The sequence below is a fragment of the Salmo trutta genome, chromosome 40 (assembly GCF_901001165.1).
Source record: "Salmo trutta chromosome 40, fSalTru1.1, whole genome shotgun sequence".
In the NCBI taxonomy this organism is placed as follows: domain Eukaryota; kingdom Metazoa; phylum Chordata; class Actinopteri; order Salmoniformes; family Salmonidae; genus Salmo; species Salmo trutta.
This window is the reverse complement of record NC_042996.1, coordinates 23,201,796-23,220,772: the sequence shown is the minus strand read 5'-3', so window position 1 is coordinate 23,220,772 and position 18,977 is coordinate 23,201,796. Positions and strand designations below refer to the sequence as shown.

General features: G+C 41.4%; 1 protein-coding gene across 3 annotated transcripts in view; it reads right to left on the bottom strand.

Moving 5' to 3' along the window:
• The window catches only part of tbc1d22a (TBC1 domain family, member 22a), a 188,020-nt gene that overhangs the window by 125,180 nt on the left and 43,863 nt on the right, over positions 1-18,977 (bottom strand). The gene's annotated exons all lie outside the window — the stretch shown is intronic.

The window sequence follows — 18,977 nt, the reverse complement described above, 5'->3', positions numbered from 1 at the left end:
ATTTTTCAACTGCGATGTGATGTTCAACAAAAATTCTGAACCTTTCTATTCTCTGTTTCTACAGATTGTAAATTAAAAGATAAAACATTTTTGGTAAGCGTATTATTATATTATTGATCAATTGACTGACTTTTCAGATCACCCAGCAATGCAATTTGCAGAGTTAACTCCAGGTAAATGTTGCAATTCTTAAGCCATTCCTGCGACCAAAAACAAGCTACATATGGATAGTACTTAAACAACTGATCTAATGATTCTATCGCTTCACAGCAAAATCTGTAGAGCTGGTACGGTTGTATCACCCATATATGACATTCTATTGGTTGTAAAAATGTTGTACAACAATTTTAATTGAAAAACTAAAGTTTTCAATCTGGCTTTGTTTTGTATATCAGTTCATAAACCATGTGCCATTGAACAGGTCCATCAAAAATCAGTATGGCAAAGCCGCCAATTTTTTGGTCCTTAACTGAAACTGGTATACTTTTTTGCTTATCACAATTTTCTTTAACCAATTTGGTCTTTAGTGCAGGGCCGACAGACAAGTTTCACTACTTTCTCCCCTTCCATCTTTGAGGTAACGCTGCAACTTGTTGGTTGGCATTTTAGATAGAGCAGACATTTCCATATATTTTTGTTAGCTGCATGTGTGACATAACTCCACCAGTTGTATCTAAGATATCATTTAGAAAAAATTATACCGGTTTTGTTTAAAAAATAAATAATATTAAATGACGTTTTTCTATCAGTTAGCATATTTGAGTTTACCCATAATATTTGTTGTAATAATTTTTCTGTGGGTTAAACTGATATTGCAACTTTCTAAGGCTTGTTTTAAAAATACCGCTATTTTGGAGCTGTAATCTGAATAAAGAGAAAAAGGTCATTCTTGAACACTGGGTGAGCCATTCTTACTAATCTGCCAGAGAACCAGTTCGGATATAAGTATAGATTTTGTATGACTGAAACCTTTAGTGAGAGGTCTAATGCTTTAAAATGTAATCCTTTCTGCCCTCCGAATTCAAATTTATTATATAAACATAACCGTTTAATTTTGTCTGGCTGCCCATGCCAAATAAAATGTAATATTTTTTGCACATATTATTTAAAAAAAAAAGTTGTTAGGTATAGCCAAGGCCATAAGCAAATAGGTAAACTGGGATATGACTAACGAGTTAATCAGGGTGATTTTTCCACAAACAGACAGGTATTGTTCTTTCCATGGTAGCAAGATCGCATCTATTTTTGCTAAATTTCTATTCAAAAGGCACTCGCACATCTGAGCTATCTTTATTGCAGGTGCATGGTAACAATTGAATAATATGAGAGAAAGAAGAAGAAACCCGCACACTGCTCTTGCTAGTATCACTGCCCTTTATTAAGCTTTACATATCGGCCTCAAGAGGTTAGAAAAATGATCTAGATCCTCTATGAGGCGATGGAGGGTTCCAAATTGTGGATTTCAAAGAAAACATGAATCAGCAGCGTACAATGACACTTTTGTATTCATGCCCTGGATTTGTAGACCCCTAAATATTATTGTTGGATGTGATTTTAATAGCCAACATCTCTATGGCCATAATAAATAGATATGCCGATAGTGGACAACGTTGTTTTATTCCTCGACAGTTTCATACTATGAGAAGTAGCCGTTATTTAATATTTTACAACTTGGGTTACTATACATAACATAAACCCATTGTATAAGAGATTCTCCAAAATGGAAATATTCCAGGCATTTATATATAAATTCCAGTCGTACTTTAGAAAAAGTATTTTTGAAAGTCAGCTATGAATACCAGGCCTGGTTTCCTGGATTTTTCATAGTGTTCTATTGTTTCCAGTACTTGTCTTATATTATCTTTAATCTATTGTCCATGTAAAAAATATTCCTGATTAAGATGAATAATATCCCAAAATAACTTTAATTCTATGCGCTATGCATTTTGCATCACAACACTAAAGTGTAAGGGCCTCCAATTTTAAAGGACTAGATCTTTATATCGTGCATTCAGAAATTTGACTTTTTTCACTTTTTGTTTCCTTACAGCCTTATTCTAAAATGGATTTAACACATTTTTCTTCCTCAATCTACACACAATACCCCATAATGACGAAGCGAAAATTGGTTTAGACATTTTTGCAAATGTATTAAAAATGAAAAGAACACAAATACTTTAACATAAGTATTCAGACCTTTTGCTGGGAGACTTCAAATTGAGCTAAGGTGCATCCTGCTTCCATTGATCATACTTGATGTTTCTACAACTTGATTGGAAAGGAGGATACCTAGTCAGTTGTACATCTGAATGCATTCAACTGAAATGTGCCTTCCGCATTTAACCCAACCCCTCTGAATCAAAGAGGTAAGGGGGGCTGCCTTAAATCAACATCCACGTCATTCTAACCTAAGGAACAGTGGGGTAACTGCCTTGCTCAGGGGCAAAATGAAAGATTTTTACCTTGTCAGCTCCGGTATTCGATCAAGCCCACATTCCTACCCACTAGGCCACCTACCGCCCGATTGGAGTCTACCTGTAGTAACTTCAATTGATTGGACATGATTGGGAAAGGCACACACCGGTCCGTAGAGCTCCGAGACAGGATTGTGTTGAGGCACAGATCTGGGGAAGGGTACCAAAACATTTCTGCAGCATTGAAGGTCCCCAAGAACACAGTGGCCTCCATTCTTAAATGGAAGAAGTTTGGAACCAGCAAGACTCTTCCTAGAACTGAGCAATCAGGGGAGAAGGGCCTTGGTCAGGAAGGTGTTGAAGAACCTGATGGTTACTCTGACAGAGCTCTCGGGTTCCTCTGTGGAGATGGGAGAACCTTACAGAAGGGCAAACATCTCTGCAGCACTTCAACTCTCAAGCCTTTATGGTAGAGTGGCCACACGGAAGCCACTCCTCAGAAAAAGGCACGACAGCCCGCTTGGAGTTTCCCGAAAGGCACCTAAATACTCTCAGAACTTGAGAAACAAGATTCTCTGGTCTGATGAAACCAAGATTGAACTCTTTGGCCTGAATGCCAAGCGTCACGTCTGGAGGAAACCTGGCACCATCCGTACGATGAAGCATGGTGGTGGCAGCATCACGCCATGGGGATGTTTATCAGCGGCAGGGACTGGGAGACAGCATCGTGGGAAAGATGAACAGAACAAAGTATAGAGAGATCCTTGATTAAAATCTGCTCCAGAGCGCTCAGGACCTCAGACTGGGGCAAAGGTTCACCTTCCAACAGGCCAACGACCATATTGTGCATATTGAACAAAGACAACCCAGGAGTGGCTTCGGGATAAGTCTCTTAATGTCCTCGAGTGGCCCAGCCAGAGCCTGGACAAGAACCCGATTAAACTTCTCTGGAGAGACCTGAAAATAGCTGTGCAGCAACGCTCTCTGTTCAACCTGACTAGCTTGAGAGGATCTGCAGAGAATAAATGGGAGAAGCTCCCCAAATACAGGTGTGCCAGGCTTGTAGCGTCATACCCAAGAAGACTTGAGGCTGGAATCGCTGCCAAAAGGTGCTTCAACAAAGTACTGAGTAAAGGGTCTGAATACTTACAGTATGTATATGCGATTTCAGTTTTTTATTTTTAATACATTTTCAAACATTTCTATAAACCTGTTTTTGCATTGTCATTATGGGGTATTGTGTGTAGATTGATGAGAGGAACAAACAATGTAATCAATTTTAGAATAAGGCTGTAACGTAACAAAATGTGAAAAAAGGCATCTGAATACTTTCCGAATGCACTGTATTTACCACCTGGGTCGTGTTAATAGTAATAGTGAAATCAGGCCTTGTTCAGTATTTGATTATCAACCATTTTTATAAGAGTGGTTAAAACTAATAACGGACCTCTGAGCACATCAAAAACGGTTTGATATACCTCAACTGGTTGTAAGATCGAATCCCCCGATCTGACAAGGTAAAGATCTGTCGTTCTGGCCCCTAGTGGGTAGGAATGTGGGCTTGATCGAATAACGGAGCTGACAAGGTAAAAAGTAACCACCACTGTTCCTAGGCCGTCAATGAAAATAAGAATTTGTTCTTAACTGACTTGCCTAGTTAAATAAAAGGTAAAATAAACAACATTTTACATTTAAAAAAAGTTCCTCCTCTGTAATTGGGCCACAGGATGTTTTTCCTAATATGATCAATACCATTGTAACTATTTCTTAAAAAAAATAAAAATATGAATGTGAATATATATAGCTACTTTAAGTAAATACCTGCAGTCAACTTGTGCAATATATTAGGAGAAAAGGAAGATCACGTTCTTCATTTCACTTGTCACACAATATTTCATTATGAAGGTTACCGGTAGCAGTGGTGTAAAGTACTTAAGTAAAAATACTTGCAAGTACTACTTGAGTTGTTTGGGGTATCTGTAACTTTTACTTCACTACAGTCCTAAAGAAAAATGATGTACTTTTTACTCCATACATTTTCCCTGGCACAAAATAACTCGGTCTAATTCACACACTTATCAAGAGAACATCCCCGGTCATCCTTACTGCCTCTGATATGTCGGACTCACTAAACACAAATGCTTTGTCTGTAAATTATGTCTGAGTGTTAGAGCTTGCCCCTCTATCTGTAAATAAAAGAAAAAAGAAAATGATGCGGTCTGGTTCGCTAAATATAAGGAATTAGAAATTATTTATACTTAAGTATATTTCATACCAAATACTTTTACTCAAGTAGAATTTTACTGGGTGACTTACGAGTCATTTTCTATGAAGGTATCGTTACTTTTACTCAAGTATGACCATTGGGTACTTCTTCCACCACTGACCAGTAGTCCCCAGTCACTTGGTTTTAGTTTACAAACACACAACACGAGAGACCGGAGCCTTGTGAGCAAATGTTCCCTCTAAGCTGTGCGGGCACACAGCCCCACGGGACTGCAGTGCAGGAGAAATATCAGCCCCTTTATTTAACACTATCAACATTTCCCTCCACTGTGTGAATTGTGAACGAATCAACGCAATATAAGTCACTTTCAATGCAACATACCGAAACAAAAAAACTATGCAAGAGATTTTCTTGTAGGCAAAGCGCATTGAAGTAGGATTCTATTACATTGACTGACAACTCAGGCCCATACTCTACACAGACCGGTGCACCATAACCAATCAGAGCTACAGTATCCCTATACGCAACCAGACCATTGCCATACTTGGATCTGTACCATTCACTTTGAACTGGACTGTGTTTACAGTGGTTGCGAATAGATGCGTTTGTTTTGCGATCAAACCAACAACTGCATGTAGCCAGGTGTACATTTGTTCATATTCTTTGCTAGTAAGTGAGTTATTAGCCCAGTTATACCTCACTTCTAGTCAGCAATAGTGGAGTGGTTGCTTCCTACAAGAGCAAAACACGTGCAATTTTAGCCATCTTTGAAAAGCAAGTCAGGTAAAGAGTGTTTTTTCTGCATGGGGCAGTGTTGTATTTTGGGAAAGTGTTAGCTTATTCAAGCCTGTCTCAAAATATAAGTAGCCAATATACAAAGGGTAGCGTAATTTGCCTGATTCTCCGTAATAATGGTATGAGAATAATAATGCATTTCATTTTGTAAAGTTGTTTCTTGCAAACAAATACAACATGTTCAGTCACCTTGTCTGGTTACTATCAATTGCCACATTTCTTTCAAAAGTCTTATGGAATATAGGCCTACATTGAACACCACACATTGGCTACTGTAGGCTGAAATACAGAACAGCTATTTCCATGTTAAAATGTATTGTGATGCATTTTCTCCATAGTTTATGATAGGCCACTCTGATAGACCTACATTATGATCAAATAGCCACATCAACTTACTTGGCCACTGTTACACTGGTAACTTAAAGTGGGTACAGCGTTCAGTGTTCACAGTAAACACGGGCCAGAAGTTGCACAGAATTTTCATAACATTAAAGTTTGCACTCAGCAGACCTGAAATTTGCTCAGTGCCTACATTTCTGTGAGGGAACATTGCTTGTGAGTCACTCACTGTTGTGCAGCACACACCAGGTGATCTAGTTGCATACAATAAGGAATTCACAAGTAAGTGTGTCAGCTAGATATCTTATAACTATTAAGTTAACTGTCTAAAGTGTGCTAAAAGCTCTGAAGTTGTGCATTTGGTTTTCCAATTTAGTAGCTCACTAGCTAAGTGGTTAGCTTCTTCCAAAATCAAGCTTGACTTGGTAACAGCAGAGAAACCCCTCCTGGATCCAGAGCCTTGCTGTTTTAGATTTGTTTAGTGCATGCCGAAAACTGTACATAGATTTTTTTAGTTGCTTGTATACTTGTAGAGTTTAGTTCAGAGACTATATAAAATGCTCGTAATGCACTCGTTAGCATTTAGTTCTCATTCTCTCTGGATTTTTACATGTACTTGTTAGCATTGCTAACCTTCGGATTACAGTGGGGTTTGAAAACAGCACCCCTTGTGTCCAGTGCCGGTATTACCAAATATCCCAGTATGGCACAAGGGCTATGTTTAGGTATGATAATCTGGATACCACCCAAGCATAATAACTATACTTTGAATCAAACATACATATTTGAATCAATTCACTGGAGAGAATAAAAAAACCTGCCCACGCTAGGAATGCTAGCCTTGTGAGAAGTCGAGAGTGACTCATCACAAGCCTAGCACTATACACTAGTCTAGTCTAGGCCAGACACGCACATACACACCCATGCATCCACACACATTGTGGGAACTACGTTAGGGATACAGTAACTTCCAATCACTTTAAATATGCTAAAACGGACTGCGCTCCAGTGGGCATCAGGCTGGGCAAAAGTAGTGCACTACTCTATGTAGGGATGAGGGGGCCATTTGGGACGCAGCCTAACTGTTCGAGTACTTTACAAGTGACACAGATCCACTGCAAACTGCATTAGCAAATGTTTCAGTACGGCAGAGGAATTTGAAAAGGGAACTGTTAAGGTTGTTGGCCATATTGTTCTCTTCAGATCAACCCACATTCAATAACAGATGGGCAGAGATTAATGCAAAGAGGGTCGAGGGCTTAACAATGGTATAACATTGAAAACACACTCGCACACACAGGATACAAACACACAACACACCTCTCCTCCAGTGAGAATGTATCTAGCTACAGTATACATCATATGTCTGGGCCAGAAAAGGAAAGTCCTGCTGGTGTAGACTAGGCCCATAGTGATACAGTAATTGATTGCCTGGAAATCTACAGCCCCAGAAAACCATTAATCTCTGGAGCAGTTGAGGCTTGTGCCCATTCTTCACTCCCACGGCCCAACAAATAGCTCTTACAACAAGACGTATGTGTGCCAGGCAGCCCCCTGAGCACTGGCTATAAGGGCCATTACCATATGTCCATGTAATCACGCTGACTTGATAATGTGTTGTAAAAGGGAGGTGGTGAGGGTTGGTATTCTAATGGTAGTGACAGAGGAAGGTCAAGTATTTGAAGAGACTGGTAAGTATTATCCGAGTGCTACTGCTGTGAGATATGCAGTGGATAGCTAGGTTGGGTGGGGTCAAATCCTTTTGAAAACTCCATTAACCCTCCTGCTGTGTTCCAGTCGAATTGGACCAACTTACAAGTTCTCTCTCTGAAAAATGTAGTTCATTTAATCTGATTGTCATAAAGTTCCATGACTTTGTCCACGCAAAATACATTTTTGATGATTTTCATAACATTTTGGGTGTTTTATTTAACTTCTGTACACCTGTGGTGTTCCCGGTCAAAAATAACCTGTCATTAGAAACGAATGGGTGAGACTACAATTAAGTGTATAAAATTGAGCTCAGGCACATGCCAATTCATCAGATGGACACACTTGCTCTCCCAGACCCCCACATGCATGTGTATTTGAGCACCCACACCCCCCCACCTTCTTGGCTTCCATGGCAACCCCCCCAAAATAATCTTTCCCCACCTGCTGGCATTCTCACAAGCAATGGCAACATTGCTTCAATAATATATAGAACTTTTCTTGCAGCTCTGGTATATAAAGCTTTTTTGAGGCCTTGCTCACAATTCATTCTGTGGCAGCACAATTTTGTATTTTATTTCACCTTTATTTAACCAGGTAGGCAAGTTGAGAACAAGTTCTCATTTACAATTGCGACCTGGCCAAGATAAAGCAAAGCAGTTCAACACATACAACAACAGAGTTACACATGGAGTAAAACAAACATACAATCAATAATACAGTAGAAAAATAAGTCTATATACAATGTGAGCAATGAGGTCAGATAAGGGAGGTAAAGGCAAAAAAAGGCCATGGTGGCAAAATAAATACAATATAGCAAGTAAAACACTGGAATGGTAGATTTGTAGTGGAAGAAAGTACAAAGTAGAAATATAAATAATGGGGTGCAAAGGAGCAAAATAAATAAATACAGTAGGGGAAGGGGTAGTTGTTTGGGCTAAATTATAGATGGGCTATGTACAGGTGCAGTGATCTGTGAACTGCTCTGACAGCTGATGCTTAAAGCTAGTGAGGGAGATAAGTGTTTCCAGTTTCAGAGATTTTTGTAGTTCGTTTCAGTCATTGGCAGCAGAGAACTGGAAGGAGAGACGGACAAAGGAGGAATTGGCTTTGGGGGTGACCAGAGAGATATACGTGCTGGAGCGCGTGCTACAGGTGGGTGCTGCTATGGTGACCAGTGAGCTGAGATATGGGGGGACTTTACCTAGCAGGGTCTTGTAGATGACCTGGAGCCAGTGGGTTTGGCGACGAGTATGAAGCGAGCCAATGAGAGCGTACAGGTCGCAGTGGTGGGTAGTATATGGGGCTTTGGTGACAAAACGGATGGCACTGTGATAGACTGCATCCAGTTTATTGAGTAGGGTATTGGAGGCTATTTTGTAAATGACATCGCCGAAGTCGAGGATTGGTAGGACGGTCAGTTTTACGAGGGTATGTTTGGCAGCATGAGTGAAGGATGCTTTGTTTGCGAAATAGGAAGCCAATTCTAGATTTAACTTTGGATTGGAGATGTTTGATGTGAGTCTGGAAGGAGAGTTTACAGTCTAACCAGACACCGAGGTATTTGTAGTTGTCCACATATCAGAACCGTCCAGAGTAGTGATGCTGGACGGGCGGGCAAGGGAGGGCAGCGATCGGTTGAAGAGCACGCATTTAGTTTTACTTGTATTTAAGAGCAGTTGGAGGCCACGGAAGGAGAGTTGTATGGCATTGAAGCTCGTCTGGAGGGTTGTTAACATAGTGTCCAAAGAAGGGCCAGAAGTATACAGAATGGTATCGTCTGCGTAGAGGTGGATCAGAGACACCAGCAGCAAGAGCGACATCATTGACGTATACAGTTACCAAACAATATACTGTATGCGAGGCTCTTGATCATATCTTTGATCATGACACTGGTGAGGAGGAGAGAGTCCATGTTAAACTTTGACACAAAGTAGTCTGTGATAAATAGCACAATGTGTTTCATCTGAGTATGTTACAGTCAAAATAATCCATTCATTATGCTTTTTTTTACTCAAAAACGAGTTGTATGAGCTAAGGTCATTGAGGCTTACAGGCCATAAATAGCAAATAGAAGTTCAAAACTTGTAATGTTCACACGACCTTAAGTTTATAAAAAGATCTAACACAACATTAGGCAATAATATATGGATTATTATGGATTTATAATCAGCTATAATGGGGCGGTCATTTTGGACCGGGAACACAATGAATTAACATGAAACGAACACAACAGGAGGGTTAAATCAGGATGTGAGTGGAAGGTTCATTCATGAATTGAGAGAGGAGAAATTGGTACCTTAATTGATGGAACATGTTGGACTTCACCAACCTTTATACATTTCCAGCAGTCATTGAGTCAGAACATGAATAGAAGCGAGTCAAAAGGAGTGATTCCTTCAAAAGTTTGAAACCACTCCGTCATAAAGTACAAGTCATACACTGGTTAGAGAATTTGAGCTGGGCATGCAGTGTGGTTAGCTGGATACAGTAGAGAGCACAAAAAAACATTGTATTTTTGTAGATGAAGAGAAAAATCTGTCAATAGTATTAAAATCTTGATCAGCGCGAGTGTTTAGATCCAAGAAGGTTCAAGAGGATTGTCTCTTCCTTTGGTATCAGGACTGTCAGATGTGCTCTAAAGCCAGGCAGGTACACAAACCACAGTTGGGTAAATTTGACCCCTAAAGCCAGGCAGGTACACAAACCACAGTTGGGTAAAATTGACCCCTAATCCTACCTTGTAACCCCACTAGTGAAGATGGGAGAGGATTTGAGAGGAAAGTGGTCAAATCCAAGTAAATCATCAAACTGTCTTTTCGAACTATAAAGTGTGAGCTTTCTCTGCTCTTTTTTATTCTGTGAATCTGCTTGTACAGTCGTGGCCAAAAGTTTTGAGAGTGACATAAATATTAACTTTCACAAGGTCTGCTGCCTCAGTTTGTATGATGGCAATTTGCATATACTCCAGAAAGTTATGAAGAGTGATCAGATGAATTGCAATTAATTTCAAAGTCCCTCTTTGCCATGCAAATGAACTGAACCCCCAAAAACCATTTCCACTGTATTTCAGCCCTGCCACTAAAGGACCAGCTGACATCATGTCAGTGATTCTCTCGTTAACACAGGTGTGAGTGTTGGCGAGGACAGGGCTGGAGATCACTCTGTCATGCTGATTGAGTTCGAATAACAAACTGGAAGCTTCGAAAGGAGGGTGGTGCTTGGAATCATTGTTCTTCCTCTGTCAATCATGGTTACCTGCAAGGAAACACGTGCCGTCATCATTGCTTTGCACAAAAAAGAGCTTCACAGGCAAGGATATTGCTGCCAGTAAGATTGCACCTAAATCAACCATTTATCGGATCATCAAGAACTTCAAGGAGAGCGGTTCAATTGTTGTGAAGAAGGCTTCAGGGCGCCCAAGAAAGTGCAGCAAGCGCCAGGACCGTCTCCTAAAGTTGATTCAGCTGCGGGATCGGGGCACCACCAATACAGAGCTTGCTCAGGAATGGCAGTAGGCAGGTGTTAGTGCATCTGCACGCCCAGTGAGGTGAAGACTTTTGGAGGATGGCCTGGTGTCAAGAAGGACAGCAAAGAAGCCACTTCTCTCCAGGAAAAACATCAGGGACAGACTGATATTCCGCAAAAGGTACAGGGATTGGACTGCTGAGTACTGGGGTAAAGTCATTTTCTCTGATGAATCCCCTTTCCGATTGTTTCGGGCATCCGGAAAAAAGCTTGTCTGGAGAAGACAAGGTGAGTGCTACCATCAGTCCTGTGTCATGCCAACAGTAAAGCATCCTGAGACCATTCATGTGTGGGGTTGCTTCTCAGCCAAGGGAGTGGGCTCACTCACAATTTTGCCTAAGAACACAGAATAAAGAATGGTACCAACACATCCTCCGAGAGCAACTTTTCGATATTTTGGGTCCATGGCCAGGAAACTCCCCAGATCTTAATCCCATTGAGAACTTGTGGTCAATCCTCAAAAGGCGGGTAGACAAACAAAAACCCACAAATTCTGACAAACTCCAAGCATTGATTATGGAAGAATGGTCTGCCATCAGTCAGGATGTGGCCCAGAAGTTAATTGACAGCATGCCAGGGCGGATTGCAGAGGTCTTGAAAAATAAGGGTCAACACTGCAAATATTGACTCTTTGCATCAACTTCATGTCATTGTCAATAAAAGCTGACACGTATGAAATGCTTGTAATTATACTTCACTATTCCATAGTAACATCTGACAAAATTATCTATAGACAATGAAGCAGCAAACTTTGTGGAAATGAATATGTGTCATTCTCAAAACCTTTGGCTACACTGTATATAGTCTCGCTATTGTTGTGTTAATGCTGCTTTTAAATTACTAATTGTATCTCTATTCTTGTCCATATTTTTTGAAACCGCATTGTTGGTTGGGGGCTCGTAAGTAAGCATTTCACTGTAAGGTCTACACCTGCTGTATTCGGCACATGTGACTAATACAATTTGATCAGAACGAAACGATTGGAAAATAAAATGTTGGTTCCAACCCCTGGTCCGTGCATGATACTGCAGTCCACTCTGGGATGTGTTAGAATGCTCAGTCACTGCAATTCAAACTAAATTCAACACACTTACATCCGCCACACTTACAGATACAATCAAATACATTGGCACAGTTACACTTTACTATGGAGTGCAATGGAGAAGAATGTTCTGTTAATTCATTTCCAAACTGGTTGAATGGCTATTTCAAATTAAATGTATTTGTCACATGCGCCGAATACAACAGGTGTAGACCTTACAGTGAAATGCTTACAAGCCCTTAACCAGCAATGCAGTTCAAGAAATAGAGTTAATAAAATATTTACTAAATAAAATAAAAAATGGAATCAATCAAATCAAAAGGTAACAAGAAATGTACATAACAATAACAAGGTTATATACAGGGGGTACCGGTACATGTAAATAGTCGGGGTGGCAATTTGATTAGTTGTTCAGCAGTCTTATTGCTTACGGGTAGAAGCTGTTAATGAGCCTTTTGGTCCTAGACTTGGCGCTCCTGTACCGCTTGCCGTGCGGTAGCAGAGAGAACAGTCTATGACTTGGGTGACTGGAGTCCATGACAATTTCTTGGGCCTTCCTCTGACAGCGCCTAGTATATAGATCCTGGATGTCAGGAAGCTTGGCCCCAGGGATAATTTTACTCATGTATGCGCCTGCAACTTACCAGGTGAGAAATTACACAGCAAAGGACAACCATTGCCTCCAACCAACTTAACTTGAATATTCAATTATTCATTTTTTCTTTAAAGTAAAAAATCTCAATTCCAGTTTGAAGTCATGTGCAGTTGCAAACACTAAACGTTGTCATTTTTTTTTACTTAAAATAAAGTGAATCACGCAAGGGTGCCAATTTATTTGACTGTATCTGTACTTGTGCTTCAGAAAATAAGAAGAATCAATAGCCTTACCCTTGTGAAAGTTTTTGAAGAGGAGAAAGTAAAACTGAGGTGCTGACAGTCAGTAGGCAACAATCACAGCTGGCCAGCCTAGATACATCTAAAGACCCCTTTAACTTGCTGTTGATTCGTTTCTCCGCTAATCGCTTTGTCAATCCATGGGCTGGCACCTGACACAAACACACAATCTGTTCTCCCACCCTCTAAAAAAATAAGCTTAAAGAATCAATTTGGGAAGTAAATGAAATCTTTATTTTCTAGCGAGGAACTGACAAACAGAAATCTACTTAGTAGAGCGCTGGAGAGGCTTGTTGAAGTCTGAACAGTGTGTGTGTGTGTGTGTGTGTGTGCAGCAGGTTGTGTGAAGTCAGCAGGATGAAGAGAATTGATTTTGCATTAAAACAACAGCGCCTCAAACGGTGACGGGAGCTCCGTCTGCTCCCACAGAGGCCTGACGAGTCATCGCTCTTGTTTAAAGATGATTCCCTGCTGTTTTAATTCTCATGTCAAAATCACTAACACAGGACTAGACGCAGAAAGACATGCCCACATACAGAAGAGGGATACCAACAACACAAGAGACACACACACCAACCCGCACCACACAAAGGGTCCAACAGAGTGGAGCTCCAGGTCTGAGTCAGGATGACAGACGAGCCAGCCATAGGAAGATGAAGGTCAAACAGGTGAACTAGACATGGCTGTGGGCTAACCGGGTGGCACTGCAGTCATTTAATTGTGGCACTGCACCACTGCAATATCGTTGCCTCGACGCACAGAAAATATGAAACATGAAAATAAGGTAACTTGGCGTAAAACGCCACCCTGCCTCAAAAATCTGTGTATTTGGAGTGAATAAAAAAAGTGAGATAGATGACATTTTGAGTTGAGTGGCAACCATGGAAAGTGTTGGGGGATAAAATGGTGATGGTTTCTGTGAGAAGTACCGGCAGGGGGCATGTTAGCCCGGGTGTGAAAACTTCATGACCATTGAGATGCATACAATTTATGTTTGTACCAGAGTTAAACTGGTTGTAGCTGCTACCTTTCTGGTTTAGTGGGACAGTTTCTTTTGTGGTTTTTTTTCACCTTTATTTAACCAGGTAGGCTAGTTGAGAACAAGTTCTCATTTACAACTGCGACCTGGCCAAGATAAAGCAAAGCAGTGCGACACAAACAACAACACAGTGTTACACATGGAACAAACAAGCGTACAGTCAATAACACAATAGGGGGGGGGGGGGAGAGTCTATATACAGTGTGTACAAATGGCATGAGGAGGTAAGGCAATAAATAGGCCACAGTAGCGAAATAATTACAATTTAGCAGATTAACACTGGAGTGATAGATGAGCAGATGATGATGTGCAAGTAGAGATACTGGTATGCAAAAGAGCAGAAAAGTAAATAAAAACAATATGGGGATGAGGTAGGTAGATTGGGTGGGCTATTTACAGGTGGACTATGTACAGCTGCAGCGATCGGTTAGCTGCTCAGATAGCTGATGTTTAAAGTTAGTGAGGGAAATAAGTTTTAAAAATATAAAATATAAAAAATATAAATTGTTTTGAGTGCAGAGATCAGATTTTCAATATACAGTTTCTATATCTCTCATTGCATATGAAATCAATCAATAAAAAAAATGGCTTTGGAAAAAGGTCATTGATTGATATAGAATGATCCATAGGCCTAAATGCTATAGCTAGCATGCTGTGCTATCTATGAGCCCTACACCAGGCTATATATCACATCTGGCCTTGCAGCCACATCAATACCACAAAGCCAGTTACAGCTGCTGCTTTACCAGCACTTAACATTTAACAATTCCGCTCCATTAGGAAAGTGTACACATTGCCACGGGCGGCTCAGTCATTTTAACACTGAAAATCTACTTAATTGACTTCCTCCAGGCACTGGAACCCAAGTGGACGATTCTTCTTTAAAAGCTCTTTATTATTCCAGAAAAGCTCATTATTTTTCACAGGGCTGGAAGCTTCCTCTGTGTCTTATGGCACAGACAGAGACAAGTCCAAACACAACTGTAGCGTAGCTAAGCGTAAACAGATACCGCCCAGGGAGAGGTAGAATGATGAGAATATAAAAAAAGCATAATTCACTGTTTTCTTACCTTATAATTCCCTCCGTTTCCTAATAATGATTGAGACAGTTATGTATCACTTGTGCAGTCAGGTGTTAAAATGCAACGGGGGGGTAGGATGGATGGTGATGCAGCATTAACATGTATTAACAACTTAGAAAAATGCCTGCTTGTCTCTTTCAGAGGAGGAACTACTGCTTGCCCTAACCTGCCTCTGGAAAAGAACAAATTGAATATCCACGGCACGGTCAGGAGCAGAGAAGGTCACAGGGGACGCGTCGAGAGTGAAGTTTTATTATGTGGCTCCAAGTTTATGGAATAGCGGTAGAGGGTGGAGAATAGATTCTCAGAGCCTCTCCTGTCTATCGCAGACCGCATCTTGACAGAGAGGATTTAAAGGTCAGGGGAGTGTTCAGATATCCCTGGATCCTTCAGGGGAGGATAAGGATGGCATGTTGCAGGGATTTGGCATCTCCTTCCATCTCCTCCCTTTCCATTTCTTTTTGCAAGCCACACACTTAAAATCGCTCATTGGTATCTGTTAAGCAGTATAGACCTATATTCAACTTTCTGTGGGACAAGTCTGGGGGTCTAAGGGAACCCAGAACACCAAGCCGTTGAGAGCCAGCAGCACAACCTGATAGGGTGATATTGAATTTGGATATTGATGACTAATCTAAATCTGATAGCCCTATTGGATTGTTGTGCTACCATCATCAGCAAAAGACAAGGTGATTCCACTGACATGCAAAGCCCAGATTGAGTGCAATGTACTGTAACCCATAACTTCCCTAAAGTTTCTATTAACCCCTTTTTCCTGTCCTGCCAAGCATTCCAAACGTTATGAGTACTTTTCGGAATCAGGGAAAATGTATGGAGTAAAGAGTACATTATTTTCTTTAGGAAAAGTGTTCAAGTAAATGTAGTCAAAACACTACTTGAATAGTACTTTAAAGTATTTTTACTTAAGAACTTTACACCACTGCATCACAGCCCCTCAGACAGAACTGGGGACCTCTGACACTCATTTGTGTTGACAACAAAATCTTTGCCATACCCCTAGGCAATTTAATGAGCTCTTGTCTGTGGGACATTAACTATACACAGCAATTAATGTGAAAGTCACACCACTCAAAGTAACACTCCACACACTGCAGTGATCACCAGACTGAAGTCACCCACTAGTTGGGTCACTGTAAACTGCAACAACAGCTTAATGAGTAAATATTCTGTCTCGTGAATACATTATTTGTGCCTGGCAATTAATTTTCAAATGTAGGTAAAGAGCGTTATTCATCGCCATGAATCACAAGGAGAGACAGAGACCCAGAGAGAGAGAGAGAGAGAGAGAGACAGAGACCCAGAGAGAGAGAGAGAGAGACAGAGACCCAGAGAGAGAGACAGAGACCCAGAGAGAGAGAGAGAGAGAGAGAGAGACAAAGACCCAGAGAGAGAGAGAGAGAGAGAGAGAGAGAGAGACAGAGACCCAGAGAGAGAGAGAGAGAGAGAGAGAGACAGAGACCCAGAGAGAGAGAGAGAGAGAGACAGAGACCCAGAGAGAGAGACAGAGACCCAGAGAGAGAGAGAGAGAGACAGAGACCCAGAGAGACAGAGAGACAGAGAGACAGAGAGACAGAGAGAGAGAGAGACCCAAAGACAGAGAGAGAGACCCAAAGACCAGCAAGCTTACTTTTTCAGCAAGCTTACTGTCTAGCTCCAACTGTTTACTGGTGGCAACCATAGCAACACGGCCACTGAGGCAGCACCAGCAGCAGAGACAGAGACGTTCCCCCCCTTTTTTGAATTTCCAGCAGAAATCAAATCAGAGAAGAATAAATTTTAAACACAGAATTCTGAGGGAGAACCCGAAAACTTTCTTTGCCGACTACTCACACAACAGGAATGTTACAAACCTGGAAAACCGGTTTCTGACTTTAAACAGAACGGCACTGTCATGGTCCAGGGCAGTGAGGCTGCACTCAGCTCTTTTGTGCAGAACTTTCCCGCCCTAAGGAAGATAGCGGAAACAAAAAAAGACAAGGACAGCACCCCGACCTCTCCCCTCACCTCAGGCACCCCAACAGCAGGAGCCCAGACCTACACCCACACAACAAGTCTATCCTCCCCCCTGCCTGCCTACAACCACCAGAGCCAAGACCACACTACCATCAGCCTGCTGAGAGACAGGCTGGCTCTGTTAGAGGTATGGGTTACTGAGCTAAAGGAACAGACCCTCAGCTACACCACCTCCAGCCAAGACACAGAGCTTCTACAGGACCAGATCAACCAGCGGAGGACCCAGCTGAAGAACTCTGTCCAGGAGCTGAGAGCCTTACCACAGCTCTTGAGGAGGTAAAGGCCAGCATGAGGAGAGCTTTACCACAGCTCTTGAGGAGGTAAAGGCCAGCATGAGGAGAGAGCCTTACTACAGCTCTTGAGGTAAAGACCACCATGAGGAGAAAGCCTTACCACCGCTCTTGAGGTGGTAAAGACCACCATGGTTAGAGAGCTAGTGCAGGTAAAGGAGGAGATGGTAAAAAAGTTGTCTGTCATCAAGAGGGTGCTGCAGCACAGAGCGAAGACTGTAGAGACTCCTAGAGAGAAGCTGCAGCCCCTCACCACCCCTAACAACCCCACCTTTACTCACACCCCCAATCAAAAAGGAGACTCACATGGGAACACCTACAACAGAAAGAAGTTCTCTGGCCCTCGCTGACACACCCCTCCTTGTACACAGGTCCTGTGTACCCCAGCCCCGCACACTAGAGGTCGACCAATTAAATCGGAATGGCCGATTAATTAGGGCCGATTTCAAGTTTTCATAACAATCGGTAATCGGTATTTTTGGCCACCGATTTGCCGAATATTTATATTATTATTTTTGCACCTTTATTTAACTAGGCAAGTCAGATTAAGAACACATTCTTATTTTCAATGACGGCCTAGGTACGGGGGTTAACTGCCTTGTTCAGGGGGGATTTGTTTTTGCAACCTTATGGTTACTAGTCCAACGCTCTAACCACCTGCCTTACATTGCACTCCACGAGGAGCCTGCATGGCAGGCTGACTACCTGTTACGCGAGGGCAGCAAGAAGCCAAGGTAAGTTGCTCGCTAGCATTAAACTTATCTTATAAAGAACGATCAACCTTAACATAATCACTAGTTAACTACACATGGTTGATGATATTACTAGTTTTTCTAACGTGTCCTGCGTTGCATATAATCGATGCGGTGCCTGTTAATTTCTCATCGAATCACAGCCAACTTCGACAAACGGATGATGATTTAACAAGCGCATTTGCGAAAAAAGCACTGTCGTTGCACCAATATACCTAACCATAAACATCAATGCCTTTCTTTAAAATCAATACACAAGTATATATTTTTAAACCTGCATATTTAGTTAATATTGCCAGCTAACATGAAATTGTGTCACTGCTCTTGCGTTCATTGCCTGGCTCGTTGCAAACTAATTTGCCAGAATTTTACGTAATTATGACATAACATTGTAGGTTGTGCAATGTAACAGGTATATTTAGACTTAGGGATGCCACCCATTAGATAAAATACGGACCGGTTCCATATTTCACTGAAAGAAAAAAACGATTGTTTTTGAGATGATAGTTTCCGGATTCGACCATATTAATGACCTAAGGCTCGTAATTCTGTGTGTTTATTATATTATATTTAAGTCTATGATTTGATAGAGCAGTCTGACTGAGCGGTGGTAGGCACCAGCATGCTTGTAAGCATTCATTCAAACAGCACTTTACTGCGTTTTGCCAGCAGCTCTTCGCAATGCATTGCGTTGTTTATGACTTCAAGCCTGTCAACTCCTGAGATTAGGCTGGTGTAACCAATGTGAAATGGCTAGCGGGTGCGCGCTAATAGCGTTTCAAACGTCACTCGCTCTGAGACTTGGAGTGGTTGTTCCCCTTGCTCTACATC